Genomic DNA, 14850 nt, shown 5'->3' on the forward strand with positions numbered 1-14850 from the left:
GCACAGTAATACGAGGTGCATAGATGACAATGGTCTGACACAGTGTAAGAGGCATCCATCTAACACCTTTCTGGAGTTTCCTCAGGCCATGAGCACGGGAGAAGCTTTGTTTCTGTGGTTAGCAGAGGTCTCATCTGAGGTCCACCAAAGTTGTCAGGCACCTGAGAGTGAGCTGGAAACTCATGGTCCAGGGACCCTGGATATGCCCCAGGGACAGCAGAGGGGAATGAAGACATGAATGCCGAGCTGGGCTCTGCAGGTGGTGATGGCCAATCCAAGGCGCTTGGATCCTTGTAGAAAAAGAACATCAGGCCGGGCGCGGTGGCTCACACCTGTAATCCCAGCACTTTGGGAGGCCAAGGTGGGCAGACCGCGAGGTCAGGAATTTGAGACCAGCCTGGCCAACATGGCACAACCCTGTCTCTACCAGAAATACAAAAATGAGTTGGGCGTGGTGGCACGTGCCTGTAATCCCAGCTACTTGGGAGGCTGAGGTAGCAGAATCAATTGAACCCAAGAGGCGGAGGTTGTGATGAGCTGAGATCGCGCCATTGCACTCCAGCCTGGGCGACAAGAGGAAGACTCCATTTCAAAAAGTAAATAAATAAAAGAACATCAGAAGCCCTTTTCTCCATTCCAAGTAGAAGTGACCCTACTCCAGAGCCTCGCCTTGCTCTAAGACGCTGGCAGCGAACTCCTTAGTGTTTGTTGGACTACGGTGTCCTTGAGAAGTCCGACTCCTGCCCCAGCCCACCTCTGAGTGTTCACCGTCTACGCATTGCTGGAAACTAGAAGAGGTAAACAAGCTCTTCAGGCGTGAGAGCGACCAGCAGGGCCGGGCAGGGCCGGGCAGTGCCTGCTGCTGTGCCTGGCTTCGTTGTCCTGCATGTTGATTGGCAGAGGAGAACAATACACAAAAAGAGCACCAGAGAAAGATGGGAGAGTAGAGTGAGGGGGAGAGGAAGGGAGGACAGGAAGCAGGGGGGAAAAGCAGCAGCCAGGTGGTCAGGAGGCCGTGCGCAGACACGGCACTTAAAAGTGGTCCTGCTTCCCTTAATGGAACTCTTTTGCCTTGGTTTTGAGACAGAGTATCATTCTGTCACCCAGGCTGGAGTGCAGTGGCACAGTCTCAGCTCACTGCAACCTCCGCCTCCCAGGTTCAAGTGATTCTCCTGTATCAGCCTCCCAAGTAGCTGGGACTACAGGTGCCTGCCGCCACACTTGGATAATTTTGGCATTTTTAGTAAGACAAGTTTTCACCATGTTGGCCAGGCTGTTCTTGAACTCCTGACCTCAAGTGGTCCACCCATTCAGCCTCCCAAATTGCTGAGATTTGCAGGTGTCAGTCACCATGCCCGACCCTTAATGGAACTCTTAAAGTTCTGCACTTCACACAAGAAAGCTCAGGAAAGAAAAAGTAGTTTCAAAGAAGTGGCCACTCTTCTCTGAAACTGTTAAGTCATCTTTGCTTCTTTGGGTACACGGATAAGTTGCCAAGGCGACCTGAGCAGGAGATTCCGAGTCAGGCTTTTCTTTGCGCCCTTCACGTTGGGTACAGCGCTTCACCCACGGTAGGCGTGAGGGAGGAAAGGGCAGAAGGAATAGAGGAAGCTCAGCATTTGGCAGGGCCCTGTTCTTGCAACAGTTCCCAGCCGCACTGTTTCGGACTGGAGTCACTAGAGGGAGGCAGAGGAACATGAAAAAGCTGCCGTGTTTGTCCCTGCTCTGCAGGGCCGACTCAGACCTCAACTGAGGACTCGGGAACTTCACTGACCAGGCAGGACTAGAGATCGGAAGAAGTCTAGGCTTCAGCCTTCCCCTTAATTCAAGGTGTGTATCCTGCCTATAATCAGAGTGTAACCTACGCATGTGTAGGAAAGAACAAGAAAGAAGCTGCTTATTCCCGAGCAATGCAGAATTATCGGGTGGAAGTTAGAGAAAGAGACGGCGGGTCGACAGCTCCCAGCAGACAGCGTGACTCAGCAGGAAAGCCCGTGGGAATCCGGGCTTTGGGACCAGAGCGCCCTGGCTCTGCCACTCTCACCAAGTGGCTGGTGCTCAGACCCCAGTTATTGCAGTCAGTAAAAGGGTGACGGAGTCACTTCTACCTCGTTGGGGTTACTATACAAAGCATGAACATGGATCAATATTTTTAAAAATAAACCAAAAAGAAAACCTCTCCTAAAACAGTGGGGAACCACAGAAATGCCAATCCAATTATTATTATTAACCATGTGTTCAGGTCATGAGGTTGTCTACCTAATTATGTTCTTAAAGTCTGTCGACCTTAAATAAGGTGAAACAGAAAATACGATGAAGCATGGGGTTTATTTATTTGAGTACAGAGCTTGAGAACGGGCACCAGGAAAACACAGACCCCGAAGGACAGGGTCCCTGCTCTAAAGTGAAGAAGCTAAGGTTGTGCTTACCACGGGCAGACAGTGTCAGCAAGGTTGCAACATTTTCCGCACAAGGCTGGGGTACATGTTACAGCGATGTGATTAGAGCGGTTTGCTGCCTTCCATGGAAGATGGCTTTAACCCTCCGTGAGGACAAGAGTAACATTCGGAGGGGCCGCCATGCAGGGGGTTTATTTCTGGTGTCATTCAGTCATTCGTAATCATTTACAGGAAAAAAAGCAGAAGTTGTCACTGCATGCTATGTGACTTAACCCAGACAGCCACATTTCTCTCAGGGCTCAGATAATTTAAAGTTCCAACAGTTTTAAATTTAAATTATTTAATTTTGCAAGTTCTCCAGTGAGAAAGTCTGAAGACAGTAAGCTCTAAAAGGAAAGGCACTATGGCCGTTGCTCTTAGCATCATACCTAATCAGTATATTTTTTCTTCTTTTTTTCTGCTTTTTGTAGAGTTAGGGCCTTTCTACGTTGCCCAGGCTGGATTGGAACTCCCGGGCTCAAGCATCATCCCACCTCAGCCTGCCGAGCAGCCGGGATTACAGGTGCACGCCACATGGCAGATTTTTTTTTTTTTTTTAAGTTTCTTAAATGAATGAGTAAAAACACTTACATGCAGCAAAACCATATAATTTACTAGCTAAAATGAGCGATTTTTTTTTTAACTGAAAGAAAGCACTGTTAGCAATTATTTCAGTAAACAGGTTAAAAGCAGAGCTGTCCTAGGCCTGCCCAGACACGGGACGTGGGATTGCTTGACAGATAAAACCCTCGCTGTGTGCTGAAATGCGGTTCAGGGCACACTGCTCAGGGCTGGCACTGCCCCAAGCATACGACAATAGAAAGTCATTTTGTCCGCATAAAAACACAGTGAAATTGGCCCTGTGACTACTCATATTCAACAAATGTGTACGGACCACCTGCTGTCTTCCAAGTCTTCCAGAATCTTGGAATGCATCCAAACACGAAAAGCAAGACGTCTGTCCTTTCAGAGCAGGAGATGAGGAAGACAGTAAATCACAAACGTAGCAGATAAGTACATTATACAACTTGCTGAAAGGTAGTGGGGTTACAGATGAAAGAAGGGTAGAGCCGGGGGACTCGGTGCTGAATGAGGAAACTCAGGTAGAGAATACCATGTCAGCAGCGGACATCTCCAGCTGGCTAGGAACAGAGCCCCGTTCTACCTCGGGCAATGTGGCCCCGTGCCTGCTTTTCACCTGGACTCTGCCTTCTCCTTCAGGTCTGATGTGCACTGAATCGTGCTCCATATTCAAATTCATTTTCTCTGTTAGTGGCACAGAAGAACACACAAACCCTGGCAATACTTCCTTGAACTAAACTCAGTGTCCCACCACCGCACCCCACCCACGATTGATGCCAGACATCTGCCACCCTGGGGACTCGATCTGGGCGATGCTGGGTTCACAGGAGACCCTGGGGCCCTAGAATTGCATGCCTACCCAGCAGGCATGGAGGCCACGTCTCTGTTCTGCCTAGAGAACTTCTTGATCACAAGTCTGTGGAATCGGCCAGCCAAGCCCACCAGACAGGACTAAACAAATGACTCTAGGGGGAAACGCCAGGCTTCCTGAACATCTAAACTGCTTGAACTAAAGCTGGCATTTCAGCATTTTGAGCCATTCAAACCACATGATGTCAAACTTCCTTCCCATCTCCTCACACTGCTCTCTTCCTACCCTTGACCTTCCTCATCTTGTGACTCTGGCAAAACTCCAGGGTGGCTATTCAACCTCTCTCAAGACACCCTGTGCCAAAAATAAAAAAAAGAAGGGGAAAGAAGGGGAAAAAAGGGCAATTTCTGTCTCCAGAGCAAGGGCTGCTGGGCTCAGCCAGGTGGATGTTGCCAGGAGGCCAGCAATAGCCCCAGGCTAGGCAGGGAGCACAAAGGAATCTTTAAAAACTCACTGCAGCAAGGAGCTGAGCGCATTCTCAACATTGAGTCTGTGCGCTCATGGTTAAATATTCCAGCCACTGGCCTACACACCATCTAGTAAGTTAATCATGGTGAATATTTGCTGAGGACCTACTATATGCAAGGCACTATGCTCACCATTATTTACTTGTGTGGACACTATGGCTTTCACCCAAAGCTGTCCTTCTCTAGGCTTCCTTTTCATATCTACAAAGCAAGGGAGTTTACACTGACAGTCTCCAGAAATTCAGCTCTAATGGCTAGGTGCAGTGGCTCAGCCACTGTATCATTGTACTGATAGCCTGTAATTCCAGCACTTTGGGAGGCTGAGGTAGGCAGATTGCTTGAGCTCAGGAGTTCGAGACCAGCCTGGACAACATGGTGAAATCCTACTAAAAACTCTATAATTTTTTTTTTTATTAGCTGGGTGTGGTAGCATGTGCCTGTGGTCCTAGCTCCTCAGGAGGCTCAGGTGGGAGGATGGCTTGAGCCCAGGAGGCGGAGGTTGCAGTGAGCTGTAATCATGCCACTGCACTCCAGCCTAGATGACAGAGCCAGACCCCGTCTCAAAAAAGAATTCAGCTCTAACATTGTGACTCATTCTTTGCTCTATAGTGAGCATCCTGAAAGCAATTTTGTCTCCTTTCTCTCTCTCTCCCAGCAGCTAGCACAGGCCATGGAGGAAGTGATGGGCAAACACCCATTGAGCAAATCCAACTTCTGAAATAAGGCTCTTCAAGAAGGTTTCAACCACCAGCCAAAGGCTGACTCACATGCCCACTCCAAATGAATGAGAAGACTTACTATAGAATTTTTATACATATATATATATATGTTTATAGATAATTTAGACTTTCAGGAAACTTTATACATATATTTGTATATATAAATATATATCTTTATGTATAGAATATATATATACTTATAAATAGAATATATATATACCAATATATGTGTGTGTGTGTGTGTGTGTGTGTGTGTGTGTGTGTGTGTATTGTTGTTGAACAGCTGGGCACATAAAGCTTTTGCCCTCCATGAAAGAATATTGACTAACTTAAGCAAACCTCCCAAAATCTAAAACTATTTTCCAACACACAATCAAATTATATGACAAACAAGCCTTTATTTTAAAATAAGCATCATCTTTTGAAGAACTAAGTTGGAGGACTTGCGGTTCTTAATTTCAAACTTACTACACAGGGACAGCAATCAAGACATTGTGGTACTGGCATGACACAGACATGAAAATCAATGGAACAGAATGCAGAGTTCATCCATAAATAAGCCTGTACATTTATGGTCATTGACTTTCAACAAAGGTGCCAAGGGAACACAAAAAAACAGGCTTTTCAGCAAATGATGCTAAGAACAACTGAATATCTACATTCAAAATAATGAATCTGAACTCCAATCTCACACCATACACAGAAATCAACTCAAAATGGATCATAGACTTAAATGTAAGAGGTAACACTTATGAAACTCTTAAAATAAAATACAGGGATAAATCTTCTTGACTTTGGGTTAGGCAAGGATTTTTTTTTTTTTTTTTTTTAGATGGAGTCTCACTCTTGTTGCCCAGGCCGGAGTACAGTAGCATCATCTCAGCTCACTGCAACCTCCACCTCCCAGGTTCAAGCGATTCTCCTGCCTCAGCCTCCTGAGTAGATGGGATTACAGGTGCCTGCCACCATGTCTGGACAATTTTTTGTGCTTTTAGTAGAGACGGGGGTTCACCATGTTGGCCAGGCTGGTCTCGAACTCCTGACCTAAGGTCATCCACCCGCCTTGCCCTCCCAAAGTGCTGGGATTACAGGCATGAGCCAGCACCTGGCCAGCAAGGATATCTTAGATAAAATGTCACAGATGTAGAAGCTAAAAGTAAAAGTTGATAAACTTTTACTTACATTCATCAAAACAAACAATGTTTGCACTTCAAACAGCACCATCAAGAAAGTGAAGAGACAGCGAAGGGAGGAGGAGGAAATATTTGCAAATAATATACCTGATAAGGCAATAGTACAAAATATGTAAATAATACAACTTTACAATAAAATGATAAAAACTCAATAGGCAAAAGGGTCAGACACAATGGCTCAGGCCTATAATCCCACCACTTTGGGAGGCCAAAGAGGGTGGATTTCCTGAGGTCAGGAGTTCAAGACCAGCCTGACCAACATGGTGAAACCCTGTCTCTACTAAAAATACAAAATTAGCTGGACGAGCTGGCACATGCCTGTAATCCCAGCTACTCAGGAGACCGAGGCAAGAGAATCGCTTGGACCTGGGAGGCAGAAGTTGTGAGACGAGATTGCGCCACTGCACTCCAGCCTGGGCAACAAAGCAAGACTCAAAAAAAAAAAATAGGCAAAGAATTTGAATAGACATTTCTCTAAAGAACATATGCAAATGGCCATTGAACACACACAAAGTTGTTCAATATCATTCATCATTAGAGAAATGCAAATAAAACCACAACGAGTTGTCCCTTCACTCCCTAGGATGGCTACGATCAACAAGATGGGCAATTGCATGTGTTGACAGGGATGTGGGGAAATTAGCCAACATACAGTGCTGCTGGGAATGTACAATGTTGCAATGAGTTTGAAAAATGGTTTGCCAGTTAAATTTTCAACACATCGTTACCATATGACCTAGCAGTTCCTCTCCTAGTTATGTATCCAAGAGAAGTGAAAACACATGTCCTAGCCAAAGACCTGTGCACCAAGCTTCGCTGCAACATAATGCATAATAGCCAAAAAGTATGAGCAACCCAAATGTATCTCAACTGACAAATGGACAGACAAATGTGGTGCCACACTCACACAACAGAATGCTATTCAGCAGTAAAAAGGAATAAAGAGGTACAATATAAATCAGCTGCAGCCGGGGGTGGTGGCTCACGCTGGTAATCCCAGCACTTTGGGAGGCCGAGGTGGGCAAATCACAAGGTCAGGAGTTCGAGACCAGCCTGGCCAATATGGTAAAACCCCATCTCTACTAAAAATATATAACTTAGCCAGGTGTGGTAGCATGTACCTGTAGTCCCAGCTACTCGGGAGGTTGAGGCAGGAGAATTGCTTGAACCCGGGAGGCGGAGGTTGCAGTGAGCCAAGATTGCACCACTGCACTCCAGTCTGGTGACAGAGACTCCACCTCAAAAAAAAAAAAAAAAATCAGCCTCAAGAACATTAAGCTAAATGGAAGAAGCAAGTCTCAAAAAACCACGTAGTATATGATTCCACTCATGTGAAATAGCTAGTGGAGCAAATCTATTGAGACAGAAAGTAAATTAGTGGTTGCCTCGGGGTTGGCATGGGGAGACTGAGGAGTGACCATCTGAGGATACAGAGCCTGTATCCTCAGTAATGAAAATGTCCTGAAATCTGATTGTCATGGTAGTTACACAACTCTATAAATAGATGAGAAGCACTGAATTGTATATTTTAAAAGGGTAAATGTTATGCTATGTGAATTGTATCTCAATAAAACTCATTTTACAAAAAAGTCAATTCTTGAGGGCAAAAAAAGCCTTGGTTTTAGCCAAGTTTCTGATGTCTAGCTAATGACAAGGGGAGTGCTGGAGTCTAGTACTTAGAGGTGACTTTTTACATTTATTATCCATTTAACTATAATTGTAGCATCTAAGTTCTCAGGACAGAGATGAGATCCTTATCAATAGCCATTTGCTCCTGGGAAGTGTTAATCTACTCATGTTTTTTGGTCCCTGAAGCTAGGAGGTCTCACTGCTTGAGGATTCCACTAAGTCCGCCTGCAGCTGACTGATGGGGAAATTGAGGAAACACTGCAATGGTTTCTTCAGATCTGTCATGAGAGCTAAATAGAGTGGGAGCAGCGAAGGAAAAGGCTGACCTCTGAAACACGTACTCGGTACCAGGCACTGATGGTCAGGACCTCAGCGATGTTCTTCATGAAACCACCATTGCGAAATGATGCCTGAGACGGTCAGGTTAGCTCTCTCTGACTAACTCCATCTTGCTTCTGACTTCCAAGCTTTGTTCATTCTCTGGCTGAACTAACTTTGGGAGGAACTTGGTTTATAGGTTATAGTTTAAAACAAAGAGGATAATAGCCCTTTCCCAAAACAAACCTCCTTCTTGCCTGTGGACTACACTGCCTTTGTAGAACTAAGAAATTAGCCACAAGATGTGAAATTATGGCTTAGGAGTCACGCAGTTGGAGGCTACAAGATTCTGATCCTCCCTAAACTGCTCCCAAGATCCGTGCTTGAGATATTTTACAGACCCTGCACCTGATGGATCAGCTGGCACCACCCAGACGGATAAACTGGCTCATCTGATCTTATGGCCCCTCCCAGGAACTGGCTAACTGCAAGAGGACAGCTCCGACTCCCTGTGATTTCATCTCTGACCCAACCAATCCCCACAGTCATCTCACTAGCCTTCCCCGACTTACCAAATTATCCTTAAAAACTGATTCCCGAATGCTCAGGGAGACTTGTTTGAGTAATAAAATTCCAGTCTTCTGCACAGCTGGCTCTACGTAAATCAATTTTTTGCTATTGCAATTTCCCTGTCTTGATAAATTGGCTCTATCTAGGCAGCAGGCAAGGTGAACCCATCGGGTGGTTACAATCACAGCCAGGGTAGCCCTGTTCTGCCACAAGGAAGACCTTCAGCAAAGAGTCATGAAGAGAAGGCACGAACAATGTACGTCTGGGAAAAAAAAAAAATCTCAAGCTCTTCCCCTCAGCCTTTCTCATTTCACACAATCACTGTTTGTTTTTGAGGAAACGGATCATAAAATTGCCCTGCTTCTTGGGAGGAGCATGGACTTTCTCCTCCTGGGTCTCCAACTGTACCTTGCTCTTTTCCCAGTCAGCTGCTGGGGCTCAATCCAGCAGTTCAGCAGCTTGCCCAGAGCGGACTGCAGGTCTAACAATTTGGTGCAGGTACCTACAACACGCACCTGGGAAAGCCAGGGCCCCTGGCACCTAACACTCCCTGTTCCCAAATGGTGCTTAATGTCGGAAAAAGCAACGGCACTGCTCAGTGAAGCTGACAGTCAGAAAGCTGTTTTTTTGTTTGTGTTTTATTTTTTGGTCTCTCTTACAATTTTAGACGTTTCTGTTATATTTCTTCCCCCTTCTACTCCAGGAGACAAGCGGCAGATTGGAAAAATGACTGACCTAGTTCAAGAACCCAACCATCGGTGGGGTGCTGTGCGCCCTGTGAATACCCAAGCAGACTGCAGAGATGCCAGGTGTCCTGTCTCTGGAGATCAGACAATAAAGACAGATGGGGAAGGACCCAGAGGGTGTCAAAGTCAGAATCACAAGTCCAGTGCCACACCCCGCTTATCGCCAAAGATAATGAATGAAAAGACATAGATATCATAGGTAAACTAATCAGTATTTAACATCATACACAAATGGCAGCAGCAGCTTCCTTTTCCCATGTATTCTAAGAAACCATTTCTTCCTGCCTCTTCATGTATTGACTTCACATGCATTCATTACCTATCCCGTGACAGAGAGTGTGCTAAGAAAGTTACAAGCATAAGTAAAGCTCAGACCCTACCATAGACCTGAGATTTTACAATCGAAGACGGAGGCAGACATGAGCAGAAATACACACAGTAACATGCAATGTGCAACCCACTTTAAAATACACTGTGGTCAAACTGTGGGACAATAAGCCACTCCCCCCGCCCCCCACAAAAAGAAACTTTCAGACCCCAGATTCTGTGAAATGTCTCTGAGCCAATTGACTAAACACACACATTTCCTCCTGCATTTTCAGACTAATGGACTGATCTTCTATGAAGGACCTCCTAAGTCAGGAGTTTGCCAACTATAGCCCACATACACCAATCCAACCTGCTGCCCGTTTTCATAAAGTTTTATTGGAAAACAGCCACGGTCATGCACTCAGGTATGGTTGGTCTATGCCTGCTTCTACCGTGGAGGTAGAGTTGGGTCATTTAAAAGATAAAGAAAACCACAGTATTCACATCTCCCATCACCTTGTCAAAAGAAACCAGGTGAAGCACGTGCATAGCTTTCTATGTGCAGCTTACAAAGCATGATTGTAATGGTCACAGCACTATGGTACGCCAAGGTAACTGGTTCCTGCCCTGTTCCCAAAGCCCTGACATTCTTGTTGAGGGACGGTCACAAAGACTTTATAATCCTTTTTGCTTTGAAACACCTCAACGTGCACAGCCTGGGCAATGCTATGTAAAGTTCCATATGCTTTACTGCATAGTGTTACATGAGGATTTGGGTATTAGGGAGGCTGTGGGTACTGGGGGGGAATGTAGACCAGAAGTCACGACTGTTGGCTCCTAGTCCCTGCTCAGACACTAACCTCAAGTGACATGGGGTGTACCAGCCCCCTGCTCAGAGTTCTCAGTGCCTTCCTATAAAACGAGGGTGCTGGATCAGAACCCCACATGCTGGCTTCCTGTGATTCTATTTCAGTGCCACTAAGCGGAAGAAATCTCTTTACTTTCAAAGGTCATTACTCCGACTTTCAAAAATCCAGAGCCCTTCAAGTTCAAAACTGAGGGGTGTGGTGCTCACCCCTCCTTTTCTTTCTTTTTTTTTTTTTTTAGATGGAATCTTGCTCTGTTACCCAGGATGGAGTGCAATGGCATGATCTCTGCTCACTACAACCTCCACCTCCTGGGTTCAAATGATTCTCCTGCCTCAGCCCCTGTGTAGCTGGGATTACAGGTGTGTGCCACCATGCCCGGCTAACTTTGGTATTTTTAGTAGAGACTGGGTTTCACCATGTTGGCCAGGATGTTCTTGATCTCTTGACCTCGTCACCTGCCTCAAGCTCCCAAAGTGCTGGGATTATAGAGGTTAGCCACCAAGCCCGGCTGTTTGTTTTTGAGGCAGGGTCTTACTCTGTCACCCAGGCTGGAGTGTAGTGGTGCAAACACAGCTCACTGCAGCCTCAAACCCCTGGGGTTAAGCAATCCTCCCACCTCAGCCTCCTGAGTAGCTGGGACCACAGGCAGGCACCACCATGCCTGGCTAATTTTTTAAAATGTTTTGTAGAGACAAGGGCTTGCTGTGTTGCCCATGTGGTCTTCAACTCCTGGGCTCAAACTGCCCTCCCCCATCAGCCTCCCAAGGTGTTAGGATTGCAGACGTGAGCCACCGTGGTTGGCCTGTGATGTTAGTTTTCAAAGGTGCCCTACTCAGCTGGCCAACGCCACAGCAAGGATCCATCTAACTGTTTAATTAAGAGCAATACTTTTCGACCCAGAGCAGGGTCTGAGGCCACAGGACAGAGAAGTCAAGTTTCAACGGGAAAAGCCATCTGGGCCATTGGTGGCTGTCTTCCCGATAGCTCTGTCTGTGGTGCCATAGATACGGCAGGATGGCATCGGGCATCTGGAAGGGAGTGGGGAAGCCCTGGAAGCCGGCCTCGAGGGGCACAAGAACAAACTTTCTGAACTTTCCCAACTGTGCCCGGGCCGTCTCAGTCCCACGGTTACATTTGGACTCTCCCACAATGAATGTGAAGCCTTGAAGAATGAATGGGTTTTGTTTGGCTTTTCTGAGATGCATCTTAATTCGAGACCTTTGGCCCGAGTGAGTCGGAGGCAGGAAAGCCTGCCGACCCACAGCAGCTGGTACTTTTCCATTGCCTCCTCCTGGAGCATATAACACCGCACATGTTAGAAACTTCGTTCTAGTTGTAGACTTCTGAGCTAAAACTGCAGCTTCCCAGTCCTCACACTGTCAGTTTTTCAAGAGAGGAGATATTAGTGTTCTTGAGCAATGGAGAGAAGTCAGAGAACAATAGACTCATTCTATGGAAAAGGAACACAGAGTTCCACGCGGTCATCTCCAAGTATTTCCCTCCCGCACCTGTGTTTACACAGGGATATGGTAACAGACCCTGAAACTGACCGTTTCACCTTGCTGCACCTGGGAGAGTGCCTCTGCTGGGATACTTTGAGTGTAGAGTCACATACGGAGGTAGCGTATTAGCTAAATTCATACTAACATGTAGATGATTGATACAGCATCCAGAGAAGGGTTCTGCGGCAAGGAAGTTTCATGGGGCCATCCTGAGAAAACTGAGCTGCTGAAACAAGCAGAGACTGGAGCAAGAGGAGAGAATGTGTCGACAGAGATGGAGGGAAGGGGCTTCTGGCAAAAAGGAAACCGAGGTGCAGACCATTTCCATGACAGTCAAGTCCACGCTGCACGATGACCGATTACAAGGACCAGATTCCAGGTCTCTCACTTCTCACCCCCCTTCTTAGAATGCACAGCCTCACCTTCCACAAACCGTTTGTCCAAAACAGCCCCTTGTCCCAAGTTTGACCAAATCCTCTCCTGTTTAAGTGGAAGCAGAGAAGCACCGATGCCAGCCTGTCTTCTTCAGTGGCACTTCGGACAAAGCCATCTGCATGGTGAGCAGCATCTTCCTTAGCCCCCAAAGACCTAAGTCTTTGGGCTGTGACCACCTTAGTCACCGCCCCAAACACGGAACCAAAGCCAAACAGGAATCGAAAGGATCAAAAGACAAGGCAGGAGCATACCAGCTGCAGCTGTTCAGCCTTCTCCCCCCGCCCCAGGTCTGGTTTCCTTCCCTTTCATGCCCACAAACACTGACATTTGTGTACGTGCCATTCCCAAGGGCCTTGGGATTTAAAACACACACACACCATTTTCAGCTGCACTTCTGAGAAGTGTCTCATAAACTGTGCAGAGAGCTACAGCTTAATTCTGGCCTACTATGTTTCCAGACACCTGATTTTTGCCGCACATGGCCATTGTGTTGCCTTGAATAGCCTCTTTTTTTTTTTTTTTTTTTGAGACGGAGTCTCGCTCTTGTTACCCAGGCTGGCGTGCAATGGCGCAATCTCGGCTCACCACAACCTCCACCTCCTGGGTTCAGGCAATTCTCCTGCCTCAGCCTCCTGAGTAGCTGAGATTACAGGTACGCGCCACCATGCCCAGCTAATTTTTTGTATTTTTAGTAGAGACGGGGTTTCACCATGATGACCAGAATGGTCTCGATCTCTTGACCTTGTGATCCACCCGCCTCGGCCTCCCAAAGTGCTGGGATTACAGGCTTGAGCCACTGCCCCCGGCGTTGAATAGCCTTTCTCCACGTGAATGGGACATTTCTGTGCCACACAACAATGTCAGGTGTACCACAACAAAACCCACATGACTTTTGGGGAATTCGACGATGGACAGGATCAGGGAGTGGGAGTTGTGAAAGTTTGGTTGCAATAATAAACACCTAATGAACTGATTGGGGCTTAAGTGTGTCACTTGTCCTCCATAGAGAAAGAATGCTGGGCTGTCTGCTCTCTGTACCCACAGTAGCTGGTATGTGCTTTTCTGCTGAATAAGAGATCAATAACTATTTACGGAACTGGCGTGAAGAAGTGGGGTAGGGTTGGGGAATGGAGCACTTGAAATTAGTGAAGACCATAAGGCTCACTGTCTTGGGTTCTTTGTATTGCTTGGACTATATACCTCTTGGACAAGATGGCTTTTACTCAACAGGGTTGGTGATTACCATAGGCATGAAAATGATGATGGCAATTTAGGAGCCACAGCTGCTCAATCCTGCACCCTTCTCTTCTCCTTTACAGCCCACCTTCTCTTACAGGACCCCGGCCCCATGCCTGCACTTAGTAAGAACTCAGTGGCCAGTGTGCCACTTCTAACAAGTCACTGCTTTTCATCTTTGAGTGTCCTAACAGGTCATTCTCTGATCGTAGTTACTGATTGAGATAGTTTAGATGTTCTCCCCGCCAAAATCTCATGTCAAAATGTAACCCCCAATGCTGAAGGTGGGGCCTGGTGACAGGTGACTGGAACACAAGGGTGGATTTCTCGGGAACACTCAAGCACCACCCTCTTGGTGCTGTTCTCATGATAGTGAGCTCTCAAAAGACCTGGTTGTTACAAGTGTGTGGCACCTTCACCCTCTCTCCTGCTCCTGCTCTCTCCGTGTGACGTGCCTGCTTCTTTTTCCTTCTGCCAGGACTGTAGCTTCCCGGGGCCTCCCCAGAAGCCAGGCAGATGCCAGTGCTGGAGCAGGCTATACGGGAAACAGCCTGCAGAACCGTGAGCCAATTAAACTTCTTTTCTCATAAATTACCTGCTCTCAGATTTTTTTTTTAATAGCAATATGAGAATGCACTAACACACTCATCAAAATGAAAATCTGAAACATATTATATTTTAGAGTGAATTTAAATCAGTGTGTATCCTCTCCTAAGGCATTTGCATTTAGCCACATGTATGAAAAGGGAAGTGTTCATTTTAGACAGGTGGTAGGGGGGTGGTAAAGAATTACTTCTCTCTCTTATTTAACTCTTGTTTTTCTATGAGACGTGCCTTTTTCTTTCTTTTTTTTTTTTTTCTTCCCGAGACGGAGTTTCGCTCTTGTTACCCAGGCTGGAGTGCAATGGTGTGATCTCGGCTCACGGCAACCTCCTCCTCCCGGGTTCAAGCAATTCTCCTGCCTCA

The 14850-nt window shown here is 46.6% G+C and overlaps 1 protein-coding gene and 1 long non-coding RNA gene across 10 annotated transcripts in view; one reads left to right on the forward strand and one right to left on the reverse strand.

Annotated features, from left to right (window-relative positions):
• PFKFB3 (6-phosphofructo-2-kinase/fructose-2,6-biphosphatase 3) overlaps nucleotides 1–14850 on the reverse strand; it is a 254674-nt gene that overhangs the window by 50343 nt on the left and 189481 nt on the right. The window lies entirely within an intron of this gene.
• Nucleotides 1730–3022, forward strand: LOC128932534 (uncharacterized). Its single transcript, XR_008482440.2, has 2 exons — nucleotides 1730–1830; nucleotides 2870–3022. It is a non-coding gene; the product is annotated as an uncharacterized LOC128932534 (long non-coding RNA).

Source organism: Callithrix jacchus, chromosome 7 (genome assembly GCF_049354715.1).
Source record: "Callithrix jacchus isolate 240 chromosome 7, calJac240_pri, whole genome shotgun sequence".
Lineage (NCBI taxonomy): Eukaryota > Metazoa > Chordata > Mammalia > Primates > Cebidae > Callithrix > Callithrix jacchus.